At 41.8% G+C, this 20,032-nt stretch overlaps 3 long non-coding RNA genes across 6 annotated transcripts; 2 read left to right on the plus strand and 1 right to left on the minus strand.

Annotated features, from left to right (window-relative positions):
* Nucleotides 1–6,421: 6,421 nt before the first annotated feature.
* Nucleotides 6,422–12,338, plus strand: LOC140641429 (uncharacterized). 3 transcript variants are annotated; one of them, XR_012037929.1, is made up of 4 exons: nt 6,422–6,699; nt 7,304–7,705; nt 9,135–9,323; nt 11,274–12,338. It is a non-coding gene; the product is annotated as an uncharacterized lncRNA (long non-coding RNA). The 3 variants fall into 3 exon arrangements; XR_012037930.1 differs by having other exon boundaries at nt 6,422–6,557; XR_012037928.1 differs by having other exon boundaries at nt 6,422–7,705.
* LOC140641426 (uncharacterized) lies at nt 7,018–13,029 on the minus strand. 2 transcript variants are annotated; one of them, XR_012037927.1, is made up of 4 exons: nt 12,750–13,029; nt 12,502–12,544; nt 11,247–11,448; nt 7,018–7,181 (listed from the first exon to the last, which is right to left on the minus strand). It is a non-coding gene; the product is annotated as an uncharacterized lncRNA (long non-coding RNA). The 2 variants fall into 2 exon arrangements; XR_012037926.1 differs by lacking the exon at nt 11,247–11,448 and having other exon boundaries at nt 12,750–13,019.
* A 74-nt stretch (nt 13,030–13,103) lies between these two features.
* On the plus strand, nt 13,104–19,975 carry LOC140641423 (uncharacterized). Its single transcript, XR_012037925.1, has 3 exons — nt 13,104–13,280; nt 13,409–13,556; nt 19,247–19,975. It is a non-coding gene; the product is annotated as an uncharacterized lncRNA (long non-coding RNA).
* Nucleotides 19,976–20,032: the final 57 nt, after the last annotated feature.

The following is a 20,032-nucleotide window of genomic DNA, read 5'->3' on the forward strand; positions in this document are numbered from 1 at the left end:
CCCGGTGCTGATGGTTGCTGCTGTGTCAGCTGCCCTGCCCAGATACTTGTCTTGGGTCAAACATGATCCTGGTTGTTTCTGTGGATGCTTTGGGTCAGATTCACATTTAAATCCATAGATGTTGAGCAAAGCAGATTACTCTCCCTAATGTGGTGGGCCTTGTCCAATCACTTGAAGGCCTTAACTGGATGGACTACTATTCTACTATTCACCCCCCAAGCAAGCAGCAATCTGCAGTGGGCAGCCTTTAGACGGGAGCTTTGCCCCTTCCCCGTCTTACAGCCTGCCTCTTCCGATTCTGGACTCACCAAACATCTACCAATGCGTGAACCAATGCCGTATGACAAGTCTCTCTTTCTCTCTCTGTCCCTCCATGTGTGTGTCTCTCTGTCTCCATTTTTCTGTGCCTATCTCTCTCGCTTTGTCTCTGTCTTCATCTCTCTCTGTCTCTCTGTCCCTTTGTGTGTCTCTCTATGTCTGTCTCTGTCTATCTCTTTCTCTGTTTATCTTTGTCTCTGTCTGTCTCTCTCTCTGTCTATCCCTGTCTGTCTGTCTCTCTCTCCTCCCTGCTCAGGATGAGCACACACTGGGTTGCTTCTGTTTTCTCTGGAGAAGTCTGACTTCTCTGTGGCTGGTGTGTGGGTTATGGATTTCCCCTACACACTTGCAATCACACACTCGCTTGCACAAGAGGCCGCAATAGAAGTGAAATCATGGCCCCTCGCAGTGGAGACCACCGGGGGCAGAGAGCGATGTTCCATCGTTTCCCTCACGCTCGCTGCCACTTGTGTTTTTCTGCTTTGGGAGTTGTGTTTCCGGTCTCTGGGATTGTTTTTGTTCGAAGAATATGAACTAAGTATATAAACTTTCCAGTGTATATATGTGAAATCCTTGCCTTTGAACTGCTTTGACTGCCTTTCCTCGTGTGTCTAGGCGCACACAAATTCCACATCTTCTACTTCATTAATCGTCATTTCCTTCATGGCCTTGTGCTTAGGATGGCTAGCTACCTTTTCCCAAGATTTTTAAAGAAATTTCATCCTTTTATAGTTTGACTTTCATATTTTAATCTTTGAGATACGGTTTAGGTATGAGAAAAGGCAGGAACCCATTTTTTCAAACACGATTGTAGCCGGCACTCTCACCAGAACTTTCCATGGCTCACTAGTTTCTTTTTAAATCTCTGAAGTTGAGTTTATTAAGATAACACCAGCTGAAGCTATTCCTTTCTCTTCTAAACACCAGCTCATCTTTCCCTGGCCTCACCGTTTCCTTTGTTTACATTGTCCTGTTCTTGGAAGGTCAGAGTCATAAAGCTCTTTCTGGCTGGTTTCACAGACAAGCCGGATTAAAGAAGTTTATTTTGCTGAATTAAGAACCATGTACGATTCTCCATAAGAAACAATGATGCTGAGACCTTTGCTGTCAGCCCCTCTGATGAGTGCACCCCAAAGCTGTGGCTGGATGGCCCCACGAGAGAGACCTCTCAGTGCTGACACCCCCACCTGCTTCTCTGCAGCCAAGGACAGCGTGGGGTGCTTGTGAAGAGCTTCCCAGAGCGCTGAGCCACTGTGAACCCCAACGCAGGCACCTCCGTGCCAGCAGCCCTGCATCCGTGGGGCCACTGCCAGGCCTAAGAAAGCCTCCCCCACCCCGACTCTTCAGCGGTGGCTCACTGGTGTAGCAGTGGGCAGCTCACAAAGTAGGTTGGCAAATCTTACGGTAACCCTTAAACCCCCATGAGCCAGAGGAGAGAAACCATCATGTTTCGTGGTGCAGTTGGGGGATGAAGGCACAGAGGGAATGGAGTCAGGCCTGGCCTCCAACTGAGCTCACTAATGATAGGGGTTCCATTCTCAACACTCCTGGAAAAATGAAAGAAAATACTCAAGGTGTGTTTTCTCCCACCATAGCTTGCACATAATGGGCTCACTGGGGACAGTAGGCAGCCTTGCCAGACATGACAGAGGGTCACTTCCTTTAGCACTCATCAATCCCCACTATCAGTGGTTATGATGGAAACAAAGGCCCTGACCTTTCCCGTGTGCTCATCCCAGCAGACCCAACACCCGTGTCCATCAGCATGGCTGTCCCTTGGCCCCAGAGCTCCTCCATGGTCTGCCTCTGGTCGGCTGCCATGGCCTACACCTGATTCCACCCGGACTCCAGCCGCACCCTTCCCCTCGCCAGCAGATAGTCTCTGCACCCCAAACCTAGAGTGCATGTCTTAACGCATCTAGTGTTAAGGACCCAGTATGGAAGGAGACAAAGCCATGGGTGATAACCCTCTATGTGGTTCCAGCCCAATGGGGCTCAGACAGCCAAGGCTGGGCCAGCGTGCACATGTCCAGAATCTAGGAATTGGGATGTTTTCAGACACAAAGACAGCGGTCAGGGAAATCCCAGGTCTGACACAGAAAAGATATAATTTGCATTTCCCTAAGGACTAATGAGTTTGAATATTTTTTGGATATCTTCTTAAAACCTTTTTTTTTTAATTTTTATTTATTTATGATAGTCACACAGAGAGAAAGTGAGAGGCAGAGACATAGGCAGAGGGAGAAGCAGGCTCCATGCACCGGGAGGCCGACGTGGGACTCGATCCCGGGTCTCCAGGATCGCGTCCTGGGCCAAAGGCAGGCGCTAAACCGCTGCGCCACCCGGGGATCCCCTTAAAACCTTTTTTAACTTTGCAACTGACACATGAAAAATTGACTTTTCTGGTGTTCTGTTGCATGCATTTTAATACACGTACTGCTCTGTGCAACCACCACCACAACCAAGATACAGAAGGTTTCCCAGTGTGCTCAAGTCTCAACCATATTCTCCTTTGTGGTCACACCTGTCCCTCACTGCTAACCCCTGGCCAACCCCCTATCTACCTTCTGTTGATAAAGTTTGCTCTTTTCCTCATGCCATGTGTCTTACTAACGGGTAACATGTTGTTTTTCTCTGACTGCATTCGAGATCTTTCTTGAACATGATCTGAGATGCATTTTGTAGAGTGTACCCTCTGACACATTTCCTGAGCTTCTGGATTCCCTAAGTGTATGTCTTTTGACCAAGTTCCCACAATTGCCTATTTCCTACCCTCTGCTTTGTCTTGACCAAGTTTAGTGAACATGCTCCCCACCCCCTGCCCGACAGATCCTGACCTCGGCAGGCCCTCATGTCTGAGCAAGAGCACTGTGGTGGAAGTGCTCCTTGTGAGGTTGTCCTGGGAGGCGGTGGACCATGGGCAGAGGTCCTCCCTCTAGGCCCACTGCTCACTTCTGCTTTGTCCAGCTGCCCCTCCAAAGACTTTGCTTATTTCTGCCTGCCGCCTCTGTACCCTATAAAAGAAAACCCTTTTTCTGTATGATTTTGAGACATCCCAGATTTCTGAGATCAGAGCATTCTCCCCAGTGCAATAATCTTGCTTTCTAATTAAAGTCTCTCCTTATGTAAGTCCAGACTTATTTTAATTTGACTCTTTTGATAAATCTGGGAATTTTCGGTTACTATTTCTTCAAATATCCCCCCCTCCCCGTGTACTGCACTCTTACTTTTCTGCAACTGGAGCTTGGGGGGTGGCCTGTGCACTGGGTTTCTTGGTGCTGCATGAAGGGCCCTTGAGGCTCTGTTCAGCGCTCCTTTTTAGTCATGTTTCTCTCTTTTGCACAAACTGGCTAATTTCCATCTTGGCACTTACTGACGTCCCTCTGTCCTTACCAGTCGGCTGCCATTCAGCCCGTCCCATGGATTTTTTTATTTTGGCAGCTGCATTTTTCAACTGTGAACTTTCCATTTGTTTTTTTATATTTGTTTTTCACCCCCTTTGGTTTTCTAGCTTTCTTTTCCCTTCAAAATTGTCTGCACTTTCATCTGGGACTGTGGCTAGCACAGCGGTCTTGAGGTCTTTGGTCTGAAACTACTGGCTGTGCTGTCTGGAGAAGTCTCAGTCTGCACTGTTGCATGCCTCCTCCTCAAGCTCAGAGGTGACAGGATTTTTCTCTGGGCTGGGCTTTGGGGTCACACTCTTGATCCTCCTCCCCTGGTCCTGGGCCACCTTCTGTCCCTGGGCCCTAGGGGCTAGGGCCCTAGTCTCCTCACCTCTATGCGAATGCTGTGGCCTTCTGCACCCTGGTCCAAGCAGTGAGAGGACACGGGGTGGCAGTGGCAGCAGAGACATTGCCCTGCCCTACTCGGGTCTCCCCTCTTCCTGCCACAGAAACAATTTTCCTGGCTCTGAGTTGCTCCCAAGGTGGTACTCTGCATGGAGGCCATCGGGAAGGGACCACAGAGGAACCTGGGGACATCCCTGCTCTCTCGGCCCCATAAGAAGGTACTTTCCACTCCTCTTCCCATGGTGTTCGAGAGACAGGACCACACACACCTACTGCAGACCTTTTCTTGGTTGAAATAAATGCACTGTTGATTCCCATAATCTCTACATTTTCAGGACTCCTGCAACTGTTGACCCTTTTATGTTTTAAACCCTGTTAAATAGCATAAAAGACACTCATGATCATGACTGGCATTGCTTGAACTCTGATCCAAATGTTCAAAGACAGAAAATTAGTTTTTGCCACTTTAGTGTGGTTTTTAAGCTCCAGATATTCCATCGTGTTATGTATATGGGAACCCCTGCAGCCAGGTGCCTCTTGCTATTTTAGCAGGGTGAGGTGAGCACGGGGAGGGCACAGGGTGTGCATGTGCAGATGCTTAAAAATATATAGAGGTAAAACTGTCCTCTCCACATCACTAAGTGACACTGCATATCTGTGATTATACCACTAATGACAGGCCATGTGAGTCTTTGGCCATTCATGAATAGTAATAAATATACATACACACACATATAAACTGCTGGCATGGCTAAACATATATATATATATATAATATATACACATTTATATAATATAAATATATATATAATAAATCACTATACACAGACATATATAAACACATATATATGAGAAAGCAGAAAGAGAGGGGTCTCAGGACTCCTCTGTCCCCATCCACTATGGGTTCTAGGCTATTTTTGAACTCCGTCAAGTGGTGCTGAAAGGAACGGAAATTGATAACCGCACTCGTGGTCTGATGGAGCTTGGAGCCTTGCTGTCCTTCCCCAATCGACCCGCAACCATTCACCTTTCCAGATTTCCAGATGGCTGCTTTGTGCACTCTGCCCAGGATTTATGGTGAAGTTCTGTGGGAGAGACCCAGGGGAGGGGGCCTACTCCATCTTTCTTGGAATCAGCACCAGATTTTATTCCTTGAGATATCTGCTCAAGTCCTCACTCAATCTCTCCTTTTTACTTAAAAATAAACCGGATGGTTCACTCGAACTGCTAATGGTTCTTTGAACCCCACGCGTCTCGCATCAGATTTACATATGCAGGATTTTCTCAGACTTCTGTCCTTCTGTTCTTGAACATGTTCTACCTTTAGAGGGATTATTTTTAACATCCATCCCATTTTCAAAAAAGAAAGTCAGATGTCCTCTAATATGAAAGCAGACAAGTGAGAGTCCCTTTGGAAGGATACGGAAGACAGTGGTCGCAGGATGCTGGCACTGGCTTCTTATACCTGAGCCTGATTTCTGGGTTCCCCATTGGCTCCATCCAGAGAGCCTGGAACTGCGGACTTCCCTGTCTGCGGCTGTTTACACAACTGTACCCACATACCTAGTATCAAAAAGATTATGAAATTAAAACATGAACTCCCTTATGCACTTTTCTAAACATATATGGATATGTAGGTAGGCAGAAGAAACAAACAGTACGGTTTGAAAAAAATTCACTTAAAATAGCTCAGAGCTCCTACAGGAAGACGTCATAAATTCTAGTGCCCGTTATTGCTATTGATAGAAAAGATGGACCTAGATTTACTTCTTTGATATTTATTTCTGAGTTTCTTGTTTCTTCTTTGCAGATGTTAGACATATTAACAAATGGACATGCTCCTTATCCAATATCTTCTCCAGTAGCTTCCATGATATCTTTTCCATATTATTGTTCCAGGGAAGCTATCTGTAAGCATCCCCCTCTTGCAAAAGATGAAAATTGCTGCAGTTTCTCCTCTTAATGAAGGATATTAGAATTTTAAAAGGATCATTGTTTTTTTTTAATGTGTGCAACATTCATCACGAAGGGAGGTATAGATAGGAAGTAAGATAGTGAGTATATCTAGTGAGGGGTTTTCTTGGTAAGATCCAGAAGTATTATGTCCAAATACCCATGGTTTTTACGGCAATCAGTGTCATGTAATGAGACCTTATTATTGGCTATGATGTCAATAGTCTATGTTATTACTTTAGAGCATTTTAATTCAGGCCAAATTTGTGGATGTTTTCCTTTCTAATCTGCTGACAGTGGACATAGCAATTGTGATGTGTGAGAGAATTCTCCACCTGGCAACCGCAGTTGCCATGGTGATGACCGTGTGGGCAAGGAGGGCCCTGACTCACTGTGCTTTCTCTGCTCGGCTTCCCCACCTCCAAAAGGGAGGAATGTGCATCGGGCTGAGGATTGCTGCTCATCTCAGGCTCCTTTGTTATTTCTGAGCTCAGGCGGGTAGGGGAAGTCAGTGTGGACCTGCCTTGTTGAAAACTGCTTCTCCACCAAAGGGGATGGGTGATCTGTTTTGCTAAACTACCATCTGCCATAAAACAAAGAAACACTGATCTTATATCATAAAAACACCAGGATGGCTGTGGTATGGACACTGAGGCACGATTAATACTGTGTTCTCCATGATGGGGTTTATTTATTTATTTTTTAAGATTTTATTTATTTATTCATGAGAGACACACAGAGAGAGGCAGAGACAGGGGAAGCAGTCTCCATGTAAGAAGCCTGATATGGGACTCGATCCTGGGACTCTGGGATCATGCCCTGAGCCGAAGGCAGACGCCCACCCACTGAGCCACCCAGGTGTCCCCGTGATGGGGTTTAAACAAATGTTTATGCTCAGCGTTCTTCACCATATTTCAGCTACCACAGTGGTCTTGAATCAAAGAAAACATACTATTGATAAATTTCAAAACTACTTTTATTCCCCGGCTGTGAGTTCAGTATTTTTAAAAATCCTGTCAGTTCGGAGATGTCCAGGCGATTTGAAGTTGGGACTCCATGCCCCAATCTAGGAGCTCTGAGACCTCAGGAGATGACTTAAGTTCTCTGTGGCTTCATTCTCTCCTATATAAAGAGAAAAAAATAGTAAGGTTGAGATGAGGATTGAATATGAATGTATGTTAATGTATTTAAAACCACTCCCGTAGAGTAATCAGTAAATGAGTGTTTGCTATCATCCTCATTAGCTGTCCCAGTCCTGTGGAAGAGTGCCAGTGTTTTCCTAGGCTCTGTGGGGAGTGACGTCCCTTGGACACCTTGGTCTTCTGTCTCATCTTCTCTTTGGAGTCTGAGATGCAGGCGACAGCCACTGGAAGCCTTGTTCCAAGTTTCTCACTTAGATGGAGCTAATCCTGTCAAAAATACTGAGTTGAGGGCTTTTCTTTTAACGACGGGAGAGAGTAACATGAGTAAGTGTGTCTCTCCTGGTGACTGGGACTTTCTTCCTGGGGGACCATCCCAAGGTCTACCTTGGAGAGTGAATTGACAGGCTCATTGGTCTTCAGCTGAACGGTCCTCCCCAAATTAATCAGAACTAATGTGGAGATCATTTGGTGCTCCATCTAGCTCTCACGAGATGTCGAGCTCAGGTGGGAGGAAATTATTTACTGGGTCTCTCAAAAATCTACCCTTGTTGTTAACAGTTTATATTTAATTCATTTGTCTTATTGACTCCATATATACATTTATCAGAACAAGCCATAGAGATCCAGAGATCTCCATACATAATCGTGCAAAAATTTTTGTGGTGATGGTATGTTGTCTTGTTTTATTTCCTGGACTTATTTTAGAATTTTAGCCATTGGATTTTACTTTTCCTCTCGGAATACAGTTCAAGATTGTCAAGGACTTTCTGAGTCATGGCAGTGTAGTTAGTCATTGAATTGTGTTTTAATGACTCCAGTGAATTCATTATTATGTTGTGATAAAGCTCAGAGAAGGTAAAACATCTAGATTGCCTACTGAAAGGACACAGGTATGGGGATGCATCTAGAAAAGGGGACGAAGCAGCTGCCACAAAGTGCTGGAGAAATTTAGGGAGGCACTTCTATAAAGCTGGCAAGGCAGGTCTAAACCCATGATGCTGACTCCCACTGATCCCAGAAAAAGTTGAATTTATCAAAGGTTGACCACTCAAACAGGAAAACAAAAGCTCTGTATTTCCTTATTCCTCATGTTTCTTCATTAGGCTGATGATATACTTGTAGATCTGTGTGTAGCCACCCCAGTAGGACCACAAGTGTTCCATGCTCTTAATTCCTTTTTAATCCCCTTCCCCTGCTCCGGGCTCCAGTGATTTTAATAGCATCCAGTTTCCTAGGCTTGACCTGCCCCACTGAATAAGCATACTCTCTACAAACTAAATTATTTTGATTACCAATGTATTTTAAATTTTGTTCTGTTTGGTGGGTGGCTTCTGTTTTTTTTTCTGCTTTAAATACATAGCCTGTTACTACATATATCTCTAGTTCAAGGAGTCTCAAAGGGTTTGCTCTCCAGACATCTTTACACTCTTAAAAATGAAGATTCCATAGAGCTTCTTTTTACCGTATTACGTCCATATTAGAAACTAAAAGTGAGAGCCTTAAAAGCTATTAATTTATTTGAAATGACAATAAAAACCATTACACATTAACGTATATATTTTGTCATATTTTTATAAAAGATAACTATATTTACAAAAATTAGTGTCAAGAGTGAGTGGAATTATTTTCCACTGTTTTGGTTTTGTTTTTCATTTTTCCTGCTATCTTTAATGTTAAGCTCTAAAGATACTTGGATTCTTGCATATGTTTCTGCAACCAATTTGTTGTAATATGTTGTTTTATTTGAGGTATATGAAGACATTTTGGTCTCAGCTACAAATGTGATTGGAAAAGGGAGGAATATTCAAATAGCCTCATCAGCTTGTTGTGGATATTCTTTGTTGGTACTCTAACAAAACTTGACAAGTAGTGGTTTCTTTCTTTCTTTCTTTCTTTCTTTCTTTCTTTCTTTCTTTCTTTTTTTTTTTTTAAGATTTTATTTGTTCATTCATGAGAGACACACAGAGAGAGGCAGAGACACAGGCCGAGGAAGAAGAAGGCTCCTCGCAGGGAACCCGATGCAGGACTCGATCCCAGGATCCTAGGATCATGCCCTGAGCAGAAGGCAGATGCTCAACCAATGAGCCACCCAGGCATCCCGACAAGTAGTAGTTTCTTAAAGGTGAGTTGCACTGTGGAATCTGAAACCATGCCAATTAACTGTTCATATTCATTTACATAAAATCCACTGGTCTGTCTTACACTAAAAATGAATTGTTTGCCCATGTGTGACAGCGGAACATCATATATCGGTTGCCTCAAAACTCTTGATTCCCTGACTAATGCAGATCTTCCAAATGTTGACACGTTTGATTCTGCACCATCAAAACACACCCATTAGGATCTCATCACACACATCATCAGAGAAGTCTGTTAAGTATTGGGAAGCTGTCAAAAATCCGAGATTCTAATTTTCATTTGAAAGTTCAAAGCTTACTATTGGACACAGATAATGTCGGTTATGTTCCCCAAATTGACAGGTCCATTTTGTTCATTTTGCAGAAAATGTCTCCCAAAATCCAAGTCCAATGACTGTGGCTAATCTCTCAGTGGTTCTATCAAGCAGAAATGGTGCTCCACGAAAAATGTGCTGTTACCGCACAAGTGATTTCCTTGAGACTCTATCCCCAGTGGGCCCTAGTGAGTTCCACGGATGCTTCCCATTTCCGCACACACGATATTACAGAAGCACACCTACAGATTGAGCTTTCATAACATTAATGCCTTTTACTGTTACATTCTTAAGTAGAACTGCACTTATTTCAACGTGCATGATAGTAGTGGGGAATGTAATGTCTGCAATAGAGCTTGAAGCCATTGCTTGGTTTCCACGGAGGCTTTGGCTACTTTATCCCCACATGGCTTTGGAATATCATTGCAATTACCAATACAGTGAAAAAAAAAAAACCCAACGATCACCTTCATTTTCTTATGACAATAGCTTTGGCCTCATGAATTCTCTGTAAGAGGTGGGATCCTTTAGGGTCCTCAGATCACACTGGAGAACTGATGATTTAGCAGATGCCTTTACCTGCTTAGTCTTACAAATGCTTTGACTACTTGGTAAAACCTATCTACTTCTAGAGCAGTGACATTATAAGATAAAAGCACTGAGACTTGAAAGAGGAAATCATCGTAGTGCTGGGATACAGATGAAAAATTTGATTCAATATTTAATGCTTATTTTTTAAAAAAATAAATTTATTTTTATGTATTTATTTTAATTTTTTAATAAATGAAAATTTTAAATTTCAATAAACAGATACACAAATTAAACCATATGAGTTAACAATAAAACCTTTAGATTTAAAAAAAAAAAAACTAGGATGTCACAGAATGACTAGAAAAAATTCCAAGCGTTCTATCTCATTGTAACACAGAATAATTATAAATATGACAAGAAAGGACTTCCACTCACATTTATCTACTAGTGTGTTCTTACTGTAGTTAAGGTAAAGGGCTCTTAAGAATGCTTTAGGGCTCTCTGTTACCTGTGTAACACAGTATAACGTCATGTTTGGTAGATTATATTTTTGAAACATCCATGTCATAAGTCTTCCCATTATTGAAAGATTTTCCATTAAATTCCTAAAGAGAACATATAGCTTTTGATGGCAGCTATAACTTTCATCAAAGTCCAATAGGCAGAATCAGAGAAGTAAGGCTGACTGTCATTATTTGCCCAATGACCTTATCTAGTCACATTGGTAATAAAATTCCTGGGGCAACTGACCCTCCTTTCTCATTCCTGAAACAACTTGTACAAAGAAGAGGAGTCATCCGATTTTTCTTGCTGGGCTTTTGTCTGATCTGTAGGTATTTTCAAAGAAACAGTTGTAGGTTTTGATAATTGTTTCTATCATGTAATTCTTTAACCCTCTGCTCTCTAACTTTTCCTGTTTTCTTATTTTATGGTATTTATACAAATTTACCAAAATATATGTATGTGTCCATCTTTTTGGTTGTTATTAAATTTTTGGTCCTTAAGAATTAAAATAAAATATATATATATATATATATTGTTTAATTCAGGTTGTCTTCTGACCTGACAACCATGCATTTCTTTCTGCAGATTGCTTCAGCTCTCCCAGTCTTCTTGATCCATCACGCTTTGTTTCATTGAGTCGTTGGCATTTCGTAAAGTTCTTTTTAAATTTCCACCCACGGGGTATGTGATCACATGCTTTAGTTTTTCACATGCACCAGCACGCACACGGAGATTCAGTGCCAGGGGGTTTTGAGCCTTACTGAAGAAAGACATACCTGCCTTGAGGTCATGAAGATAAGCCCTATTCTAAAAGTTCCACAGTGTTAGCTATTTTTTTCGTTCCCTTAATCCACCTGCAATCAATTTTCTATGTACTCGTTCTTTTAAGGTCTGAGTCACTGCATTTTTCCCCCAACAGAGTTGTCCCAGCACCATTTATCAGAAGGGCTATTGCAGTCCCCATTTTATCAATAAGAATAGTGGAAAATAACATTATAGAGGAGCCTCTATTTCTGTGAAGCTTACGTGGTTGGTCTATTGGACTCTCCAGGTGCAAGGACTGCACCCCCCCCCCAATTACTCTAGCATTATGATAAACTTCAGTATCTGTTAGAACATGCCTCCCAGCATGTTTTCATTAAGCATAGCTTGACTGTTCTTGGCCATTTGTATTTCCATTTATAAATTTTAAAATTAGCTCACCAAATTCTGAACAAGAATCAGGGATTTTCATTGTTGATACGCTTTGGTGGAAAGTGATTTATTTAAAATAACGAGTATTCCAGTCTTTGAACTAATGATATCAAGTGTTTAATCTCTTACTATTTTTCTTAGTATGGGTTTGAATATTCTCCATGAAGTTTTGTCTATGCTTTCCTTAGATAAATTCCTGGATACTTGTCTTTGTCACACTATTATGCAATATATAGTCTCTTTAATACCATTATTTTTTAGTTCTGTATGGTTGGCATATAAAAATACAGTTGAGTTTTGTACATTGAGTTTGTATCTAGTAACATTAAGAAGCTTCTTTTTTTCCTGTTACTTGCCATGGTTTGCCTATAGATTACTTTAGAGTAACAGCATGTAAAATGATGTCATCTGGTAATAAACATTGGTTGTTCCTTCCACACCCATCTTTGCATCTTTTGTTTATTTATTTGTGACTGAACTGGCCAGTATCTCCACTATAATACAATTTAATAATCAAAAGCTATACTTTTTTTTTCAAGTTCTGGATCTCAAAGGAAAGTTTAGCTGAATTTTTTTAAATTTAGCCCATCTTCTTGAATTCCAAACCAGAAATTTTTACCTTTCAATGTCTTCTGTTGATGAATTTTCTAAGATATAATGCCCTGTAAAATAAGATCAAGTACAGATGTTACCCTAGCAGTCTGCCGTGGGCAATTCTCTTGGCATTGCACCACTCAAGCGAAGGTATGGGCAGCTGTGAGATGCCCACTCCCAGAAAGTGTGGAACTCAAGCCCTCCTAGAACCAATTATTTTCTACCACATTGTTTGTTTCACAAAATCAACCAGTGGGAAACCCCATCAGTAACCATTGGAAAGAAGCATTCTCCGTAGTTCAAGTTTTCAGCATACTCAGCTGCTGTAGGCCTGGAGCTCTCAATCAAAAAAGCCAACATCCCTGAGCCGACTGTTGTTCATCGCTCCAATGAAACATTTTCTACAGATGAGCACAGTTCATAAATTGGCCAAGAAATCCTGATGATTATGGCATGACTCACAGAGTTCCACTGCTGCCATCCTGGTGATGCTTTGACTGTTTACAAAAATGCCATTCACTCAGAATGATGCCTCTATATATGCCCTGCTTGAGACTTTTGACTTGTTTATGATGTAAGCTCAGAGGAACAATTGGACCCTTTGGCTCTGAGCTATAAATCCCAGAAGAGGGGGTACTCGAGTACATAATGTGGTACTGGCAGTCAGCTGAGACATGGCTTGAAACCTTCAAACTCTTCTCAAGCTCCTCGTATGAGGTATCGACTGGTAAAGGGTACCTTTGATTGCAACAAAAGCCCATATTATTGTTGTGGATCACTGTCGTGATACACAGAATATTCAAGGTGAGTTCATCTGAGAGATGGTTAGAATTAGGAGATTGAGTTCTCTATTTAGAACAAAATATAGAGGACAATTATATTTATCAGGGTCTAACTGGACTTTGGGATTTCTTACATGCAAAATGTTGAAGGCAAGTGGACTGAGGTGGTATCATCACATTGGTCAACGTTTTCCCCCAGAGTGACTCAGCCATGAGAAATATATTTTTTAATGCCATCAGATGATGAACGTTTTGGCAACATTTTCCTGAACATTCATTCAACAAGGTCACTGTGAAGGTGAGCAACATTCCTTGGTTTCCAGTCACATTGTTGAAAACCTGCTATTTACAAGTTCTGGTGTTCCTACTTCCACTTTTCTTTAATCAATGGGTTTTTATTTATTTTTTTTTTTAAATTTTTTTTTTATTTATTTATGATAGGCACACAGTGAGAGAGAGAGAGGCAGAGACACAGGCAGAGGGAGAAGCAGGCTCCATGCACCGGGAGCCCGATGTGGGATTCGATCCTGGGTCTCCAGGATCGCGCCCTGGGCCAAAGGCAGGCGCCAAACCGCTGCGCCACCCAGGGATCCCAATCAATGGGTTTTTAAAAGGGAACTTGCTCTCTGTTTAAATGTTTTGGCTCAGGGGTCATGTGAAAAGTTATACTGGCAAGCTACTGTTCTGTGAGATAGCTTCTGGGATTTAATGATTTGATTTCATTTTTTCATGCGTTAAATTTTCCACCATGATGAAGACCTGAGAGTTTGAAGACATGTGTATTCTTTGAAGAGATAATATTATTATTTATTTTTTCTGTTATCCAGGACAACAAAAGCTATACTTGGAGCATAAATTATTTTAAAAAAAGCATAGTCCCATTGCTGGGAAAGATGGTAGAAAGGGAACGGATGACAAAGAAAAAGAAGAGACTCTTAAACTCATTTTTCTTTCACAGAAGAGCAAATGCACATTTTCTTTGGATGTTGTAAACACACCTTTTTTTTTTGATGTTATAAGCAAGAAATATTTCCCTAATATATGCATAGACTTTGTACATGACAGATATATTTAAATGAGCCAGAGCCTCAGGTCAAGATCACTTTACTTTGGAAAAGCCATAGACATTCAAAGCTCTTGAAATCAACAGGAGATTCAGCAAGATCACACTGCAGAGCAAAAATAAATTTTCCTGGCTGAGCTGACATTTACAGAAGATTTCCCTCACGGCTGCAACAGAAATTGGCTGAGCCCAGTGCCAGAATCCAGAGCTAGTGCCTCGGGCCCTTTCCTGTTTTCTAGTCTGAAATTCTCTCTAAAAACTCCACTCGTTTTCACCCCTCAGTTACGCAGGTGTCTGTAAAAGAAAAATTAGGAATAAAAATAATAGGGTAATGGTAGAGACTTCCTGAACATTTAATATATGTATTTGAGGATGAAATCAGATCATTCATGTGAACGTCTTAACATAGTGTGTAGCATATAGCTAATGATGACTAAGCCCTCATTCTTTCCCTGCTTCTTATCTCTTGTTAAAAAACATTGAGTAGGTTGTGGGTGTTTTTTTTTTTTTAAGATTTTATTTATTTATTCATGAGAGACACAGAAGAGAGAGAGAGAGGCAGAGACACAGGCAGAGGGAGAAGCAGATTCCATGCAGGGAGCCCGATGTGGGACTCGATCCCAGGACCCCAGGATGGTAGGAGGCTCAGTCATGGTCCACATGTGACACATCTGGCTCTCTGTCTAGCTTTATGGGTGACACAGATCCACTCGCTGAACTGGACTTATTCTGGATCCTTCTCTGAATTCGTTTGCATCAGCAGCTTGACCTGGTGATTCCTGTCGTCACTGCTCCGTCTCCCAGCCTTGCTGACCCCTGGCCCCCGTGCCTTTGGTGAGGGGCCTGCCTTTCCCAAGCACGTTTCTCATGCACACACTCACCAGGATGGGGTCCCTTGAGGAGACACCGTTTGTGCTCCTTGAGTGCACGTCTCTCTAGAAGCCCAGCACATAATTTATAAGCAAAATGGCAGAGTCATCTATTGAGGCTAATTTTTTTAAGGGCTTCTCTCGTAGATCATGATTATGTACTTGACAAGTGTTCGTAGGCCGATGGCCGTACGATGCTGGTGTCTTACTGCACAGAATCTTTTGGTGCAGAAACCTCTGCTGTCCTCTACGGACTACGTGTTCTTTCTTTTGTTCATGTGGCCAGCTGTCCCGAACTTCACAGTCTAATCGCTGTGAAGTATACAATTTACATTTTGGAGATAAAGATAAACAGGCCAGAGATTCATCTTGGAGCCTTCAACTAAGAGTACAGACCCATCCAGCTCATCGTGTGCTCCGAGTCTTCTGTTGGGAGGAACCAGGTAGATTCATGAGAAACTGAGCACCGCTGGCTGTGTTCTCAGGTAATTTGTCAGACGCTTCATATTTTAATTATTATCTGCTTCATTTGCCAATACAGCAAGCAACTATCATGGGCTAGACCCCAAAAAGATGCCAGCACATCCAGGAAGATGCTATTTGTCACTGGATTCAATATGATAGCTACATTCACAGTTCCTAGAGCGACTAGAATCTTACTGCAATATCCTGAAACCTCCAGTTTCTCAGTAAAGCCTGGAGAGCTGCTGACCAGGCAGCTTCTGGGATGGTCTTCATCTCTGGAATTTCTTACTCTCCCTGCATTAAATTCCTGCGAATTCTGGAGCCAGCTGGAAGTTGCATGAATGTCAGAGCTACATGGAAGAGAGAATTTGTAGAGTAATAGTTTGATAACTAGGCAGATGTCAGATGTTCCATCTAATTTTTGTGGGGTCCTGTACAGCTTCAGATCTTCATGTATAAGCAGGAAATGAAAATCATGATTTATAAGATACTTGAATACTTGGGGCTTTTAAAAAACCTGCCAAAGAGGATGAGACAGGCAGACTGAAATCTTTCCCAAGGCCAAGAGAATATAAAAGTATAGATTCATAGCTGCTTCTTTCTATTATACCTTAACATTCAGCACTGAAAATACGCCTTTTTCTGCTGCTTATACGTGAAGGCAGGAATCTGGAAAGCCACATTGTAGTATGTGCAAATTGTACTAAACAGCTGTTTTTGTCACCCTCTATAAATTGAAAACAGAAACACAAAAAGGGTGTAAAAAATCGGCATTATAAAAAAAATAACTAACATTTACAGAGAACAAGTATATGTCAGGCACCCTGCATATGCTCAGAGTGAGCTCAGGAGGTAAGTGTACCTTTCATTCCCATTTTTGTAGGAGCAAAATCACTGCTCACTGGGGCTAGGTAAAGGCCTCCAAGTCATGAAGCTGAAAGTAGCTGAGCTAGAGAGACTATTCTCTCACCTCTAGAATAGTGACAAAATGAGGAAGCAAGAGTCACATCTTTTGACCCTTCTCTCGGCCTCTCTATCTTTCCTGGTGCCCCTCAGACCTCAAGATGAGTTTAGCCAACAGAGCTCAACAAAGGATGAGGGCAGGGGGAAGAGTAAGCTTGGGGTATTTACTTCTTCCCTGCAGGGACACTGAGTCAATTAGCATCTTGAGGGAGGTAACACCTCCTGCCAAGCCAGCCTCCCACCAGGCTTCCTCTTTATTTATTTATTTTTATTTTTATTTATTTATTTTTATAATAAATTTATTTTTTATTGGTGTTCAATTTGTCAACATACAGAATAACACCCAGTGCTCATCCCGTCAAGTGCCCCCCTCAGTGCCCGTCACCCATTCACCCCGACCCCCCCCGCCCTCCTCCCCTTCCACCACCCCTAGTTCATTTCCCAGAGTTAGGAGTCTTCATGTTCTGTCTCCCTTTCTGATATTTCCCACACATTTCTTCTCCTTTCCCTTATATTCCCTTTCACTATTATTTATATTCCCCAAATGAATGAGAACATACAATGTTTGTCCTTCTCCGATTGGCTTACTTCACTCAGCATAATACCCTCCAGTTCCATCCACGTTGAAGCAAATGGTGGGTATTTGTCGTTTCTAATGGCTGAGTAATATTCCTCTTTAGGTGCTACTACAGGGTTCCCCACCTGACCCCTTCAGGCTTGGCTGTGGCGACAACACCTGGCAGTTGCTAGCAATGGGGTACAGCCCTGCCCACTCAATTTAAGTGTCATTTCTTTCTTGCCAGCAGATCCACAGAGTTTCTCAGAATCATTTTAACAAAATTGAGAGGCAGGTACAGAGACTTCCCATGCACCCACTACCTCACACCTATCTGGCGGCCCCATTATCAACACACTGAACCAAAATGGTACAATATTTTTTTTTAACCAAGGATGAATCTATACTAACATGTCATCAGCTCCCCAAGCCCTACTTTGCACTAGGATTCTTTTGATGTTGCACATTCTGGGGGTTTGGACATGTGTATGACAAGTATCCATCATGATAATGTATGCCATATTTTCACTGCTTTAAAAATCCTCCATGCCTGACCACTTGCCTTTCCCACTTTCACTGCTACTTACTGTCATTGCCTCCTGGGTTTTGTCATTTGCAGAATGTAATGGAGTTGGAATCACACAGTAGGACTGGCTTCTTTCACTGCATGATATGCATTGAGTTTTCTCCTCATCTTCCTAGAACTCAGTAGCACATTAATAATATTTTAGTGCTAAATAATACTCCATTGTCTGAAGGTACTGCAGCTTATCTATCTACTGAAATACTATTTATTTATGTACTGAAGGATATCTCGTTTGTTTCCAAATGTTGGCAATTATGAATAAAACCATTGGAGACATCCAAGTTAGGTTTGTGTGGACATAAAAATTTTCAACTCCTTTGGGTGAATCCCAAGGAGTGTGATGGTTGGACCCTCTAGTAAGGATACATTTAATTTTATAAAAAACCACCAAACAGTTTTCTGGGGTGGTTGTAACCACAAGCAATGTATGACACTCCTTCTTTCTCCATTTCCTCACCAGCATTTGGTGTTGTCACTGTTCTGGATGTTGGCCTTTCTGATGAGTGTGTAGTAATATCTCATTGCTGTTTTAATTTGCATTCCCTGCTGACATAAAACGTGGAGCATCTTTTCCTATGCTTATTTGTCACCTGCATATCTTCTTTGGTGAGGAGTCTGTAGAGGTCTTTGGCCCATGATAAAATGAGGTTGTCTGTTTTCTTACTGTTGAGTTTTAAGACTTCTTTTATATTGTGGATAACAGTTCTTTGTTGATGTCTTTTGCAAATATTTATTCCCAGACTTTAGACAAGTTATCTGAATATTTTTAAGGTTAAAAAAAACAAAGCAAATAAAATGACAATTGACTTCTCAGTAGTAGTTTAGATGACTCAGTCCATGACGGCCTGTTAGTACTAAAAATAAACAAATTCATCTGGGGAAATGTGCTTTTCACTCATCTCCTGATACATTTCCTAAGCTGTTGACAAATGCTAAACAGGCATCTTAAAATTCACATCTATACACCTCATAGAATTAGGAACCTAATAGCATATTCTACCAAATCACAGTGTTTGAGACAGTGTTCTATCCTGCTTCCCAATTAAATGTTGTCACAATGGGAATAGAACCTGGGGGAGAGGGAGGTGTGGGGTGGCACTGGGAAGCCATGCATTTAAAAAAAATGGCAGGAGAGAAAGGACATCTGCTTTCAGTCAAGAAGGGGTAAACATGAAACTAGGCCAAATGCTTTTCAAGCATGCTCCACTTCACATGGAAGATATACTACTGGTACTTAGACAATGTGTGAGTTTGGCCTGGAATATGCACAGAAAGTTAGGTTCTACTCTCCATTTCTTGGTCCATCTCACAGAATCTTAAGGACCCTCGATTCACCACTGGTTAAGGGTAATTCAACATTTATAACATAGTGCATTAGTCAAGGTCACAATCACAAAAGATTCAAAACATATAGTGGCTTAGCTGTTTAGCTGTTATAAAAACCTACTTAGTCCATTTCTAAGTCAGTGCTCTTGATCCCCTCTAGGTGGTCCTGCAGGGACCCGGGCTCTGTCCACCAACGGTGCTGCCATTTTCAGGGGGATGTGGCTCTCAAGCTCATACACCATGCTGTGTCCATGCCAGCCAGCTGGAAGGAAAAACAGCTTGGAAAATCATGCCTGGCTAGCATTAGGGTGCTGGACCTGCAAGGAGCAAGCACCACGCTACTTCCATTCTCTAGAATAGCCACATGGCCACATCTAATTCCCAAAGAAAAATGAAACTGCGATGTGGCTATGTGCTTGGTGAGAAAGGAGTCTTCTGAATGGCCAGCCCATCTCTCACATGTCTAAAGTGCATTAGCACCTTACAAGGAGCTCAGGTGCAAGAAGAGATTTCTGTTTCTTTTTATCTCATTTTCTCCTTTCCTTGTCAGCTTCCATCGAGGAAAACATGTAAATTGTACAAAAATGGAATGCCCAATACTTATCATTTATTCTTAAATATGCTGCAAGCCAAATTGCTAGGTATATGCATGAAACCACCATATTTGATTTTATCTGCTGAGAAAACCTACCCAAAAGACTCCCTGTGTGTGATCCAGAGATCCCTGGGAGTCCTCAGAAAAATTATCAAAATGTCCATTAACTCACATGAAATCTAAGCATTGTCTGATGATTATATAAATAACATTTTCACATATTCATGTCTTATTTTTTCCCAGAAACGGTAGCACAATCTAGTTAATGTCTTACTGAATTTATAGAGTTTTTTTTTTTTTTTTGTCACCATACAATTACTTTTTTCTTTCAATTTAAAATGAAGTCTTATA

This window comes from Canis lupus, chromosome 1 (assembly GCF_048164855.1).
Source record: "Canis lupus baileyi chromosome 1, mCanLup2.hap1, whole genome shotgun sequence".
NCBI lineage: Eukaryota > Metazoa > Chordata > Mammalia > Carnivora > Canidae > Canis > Canis lupus.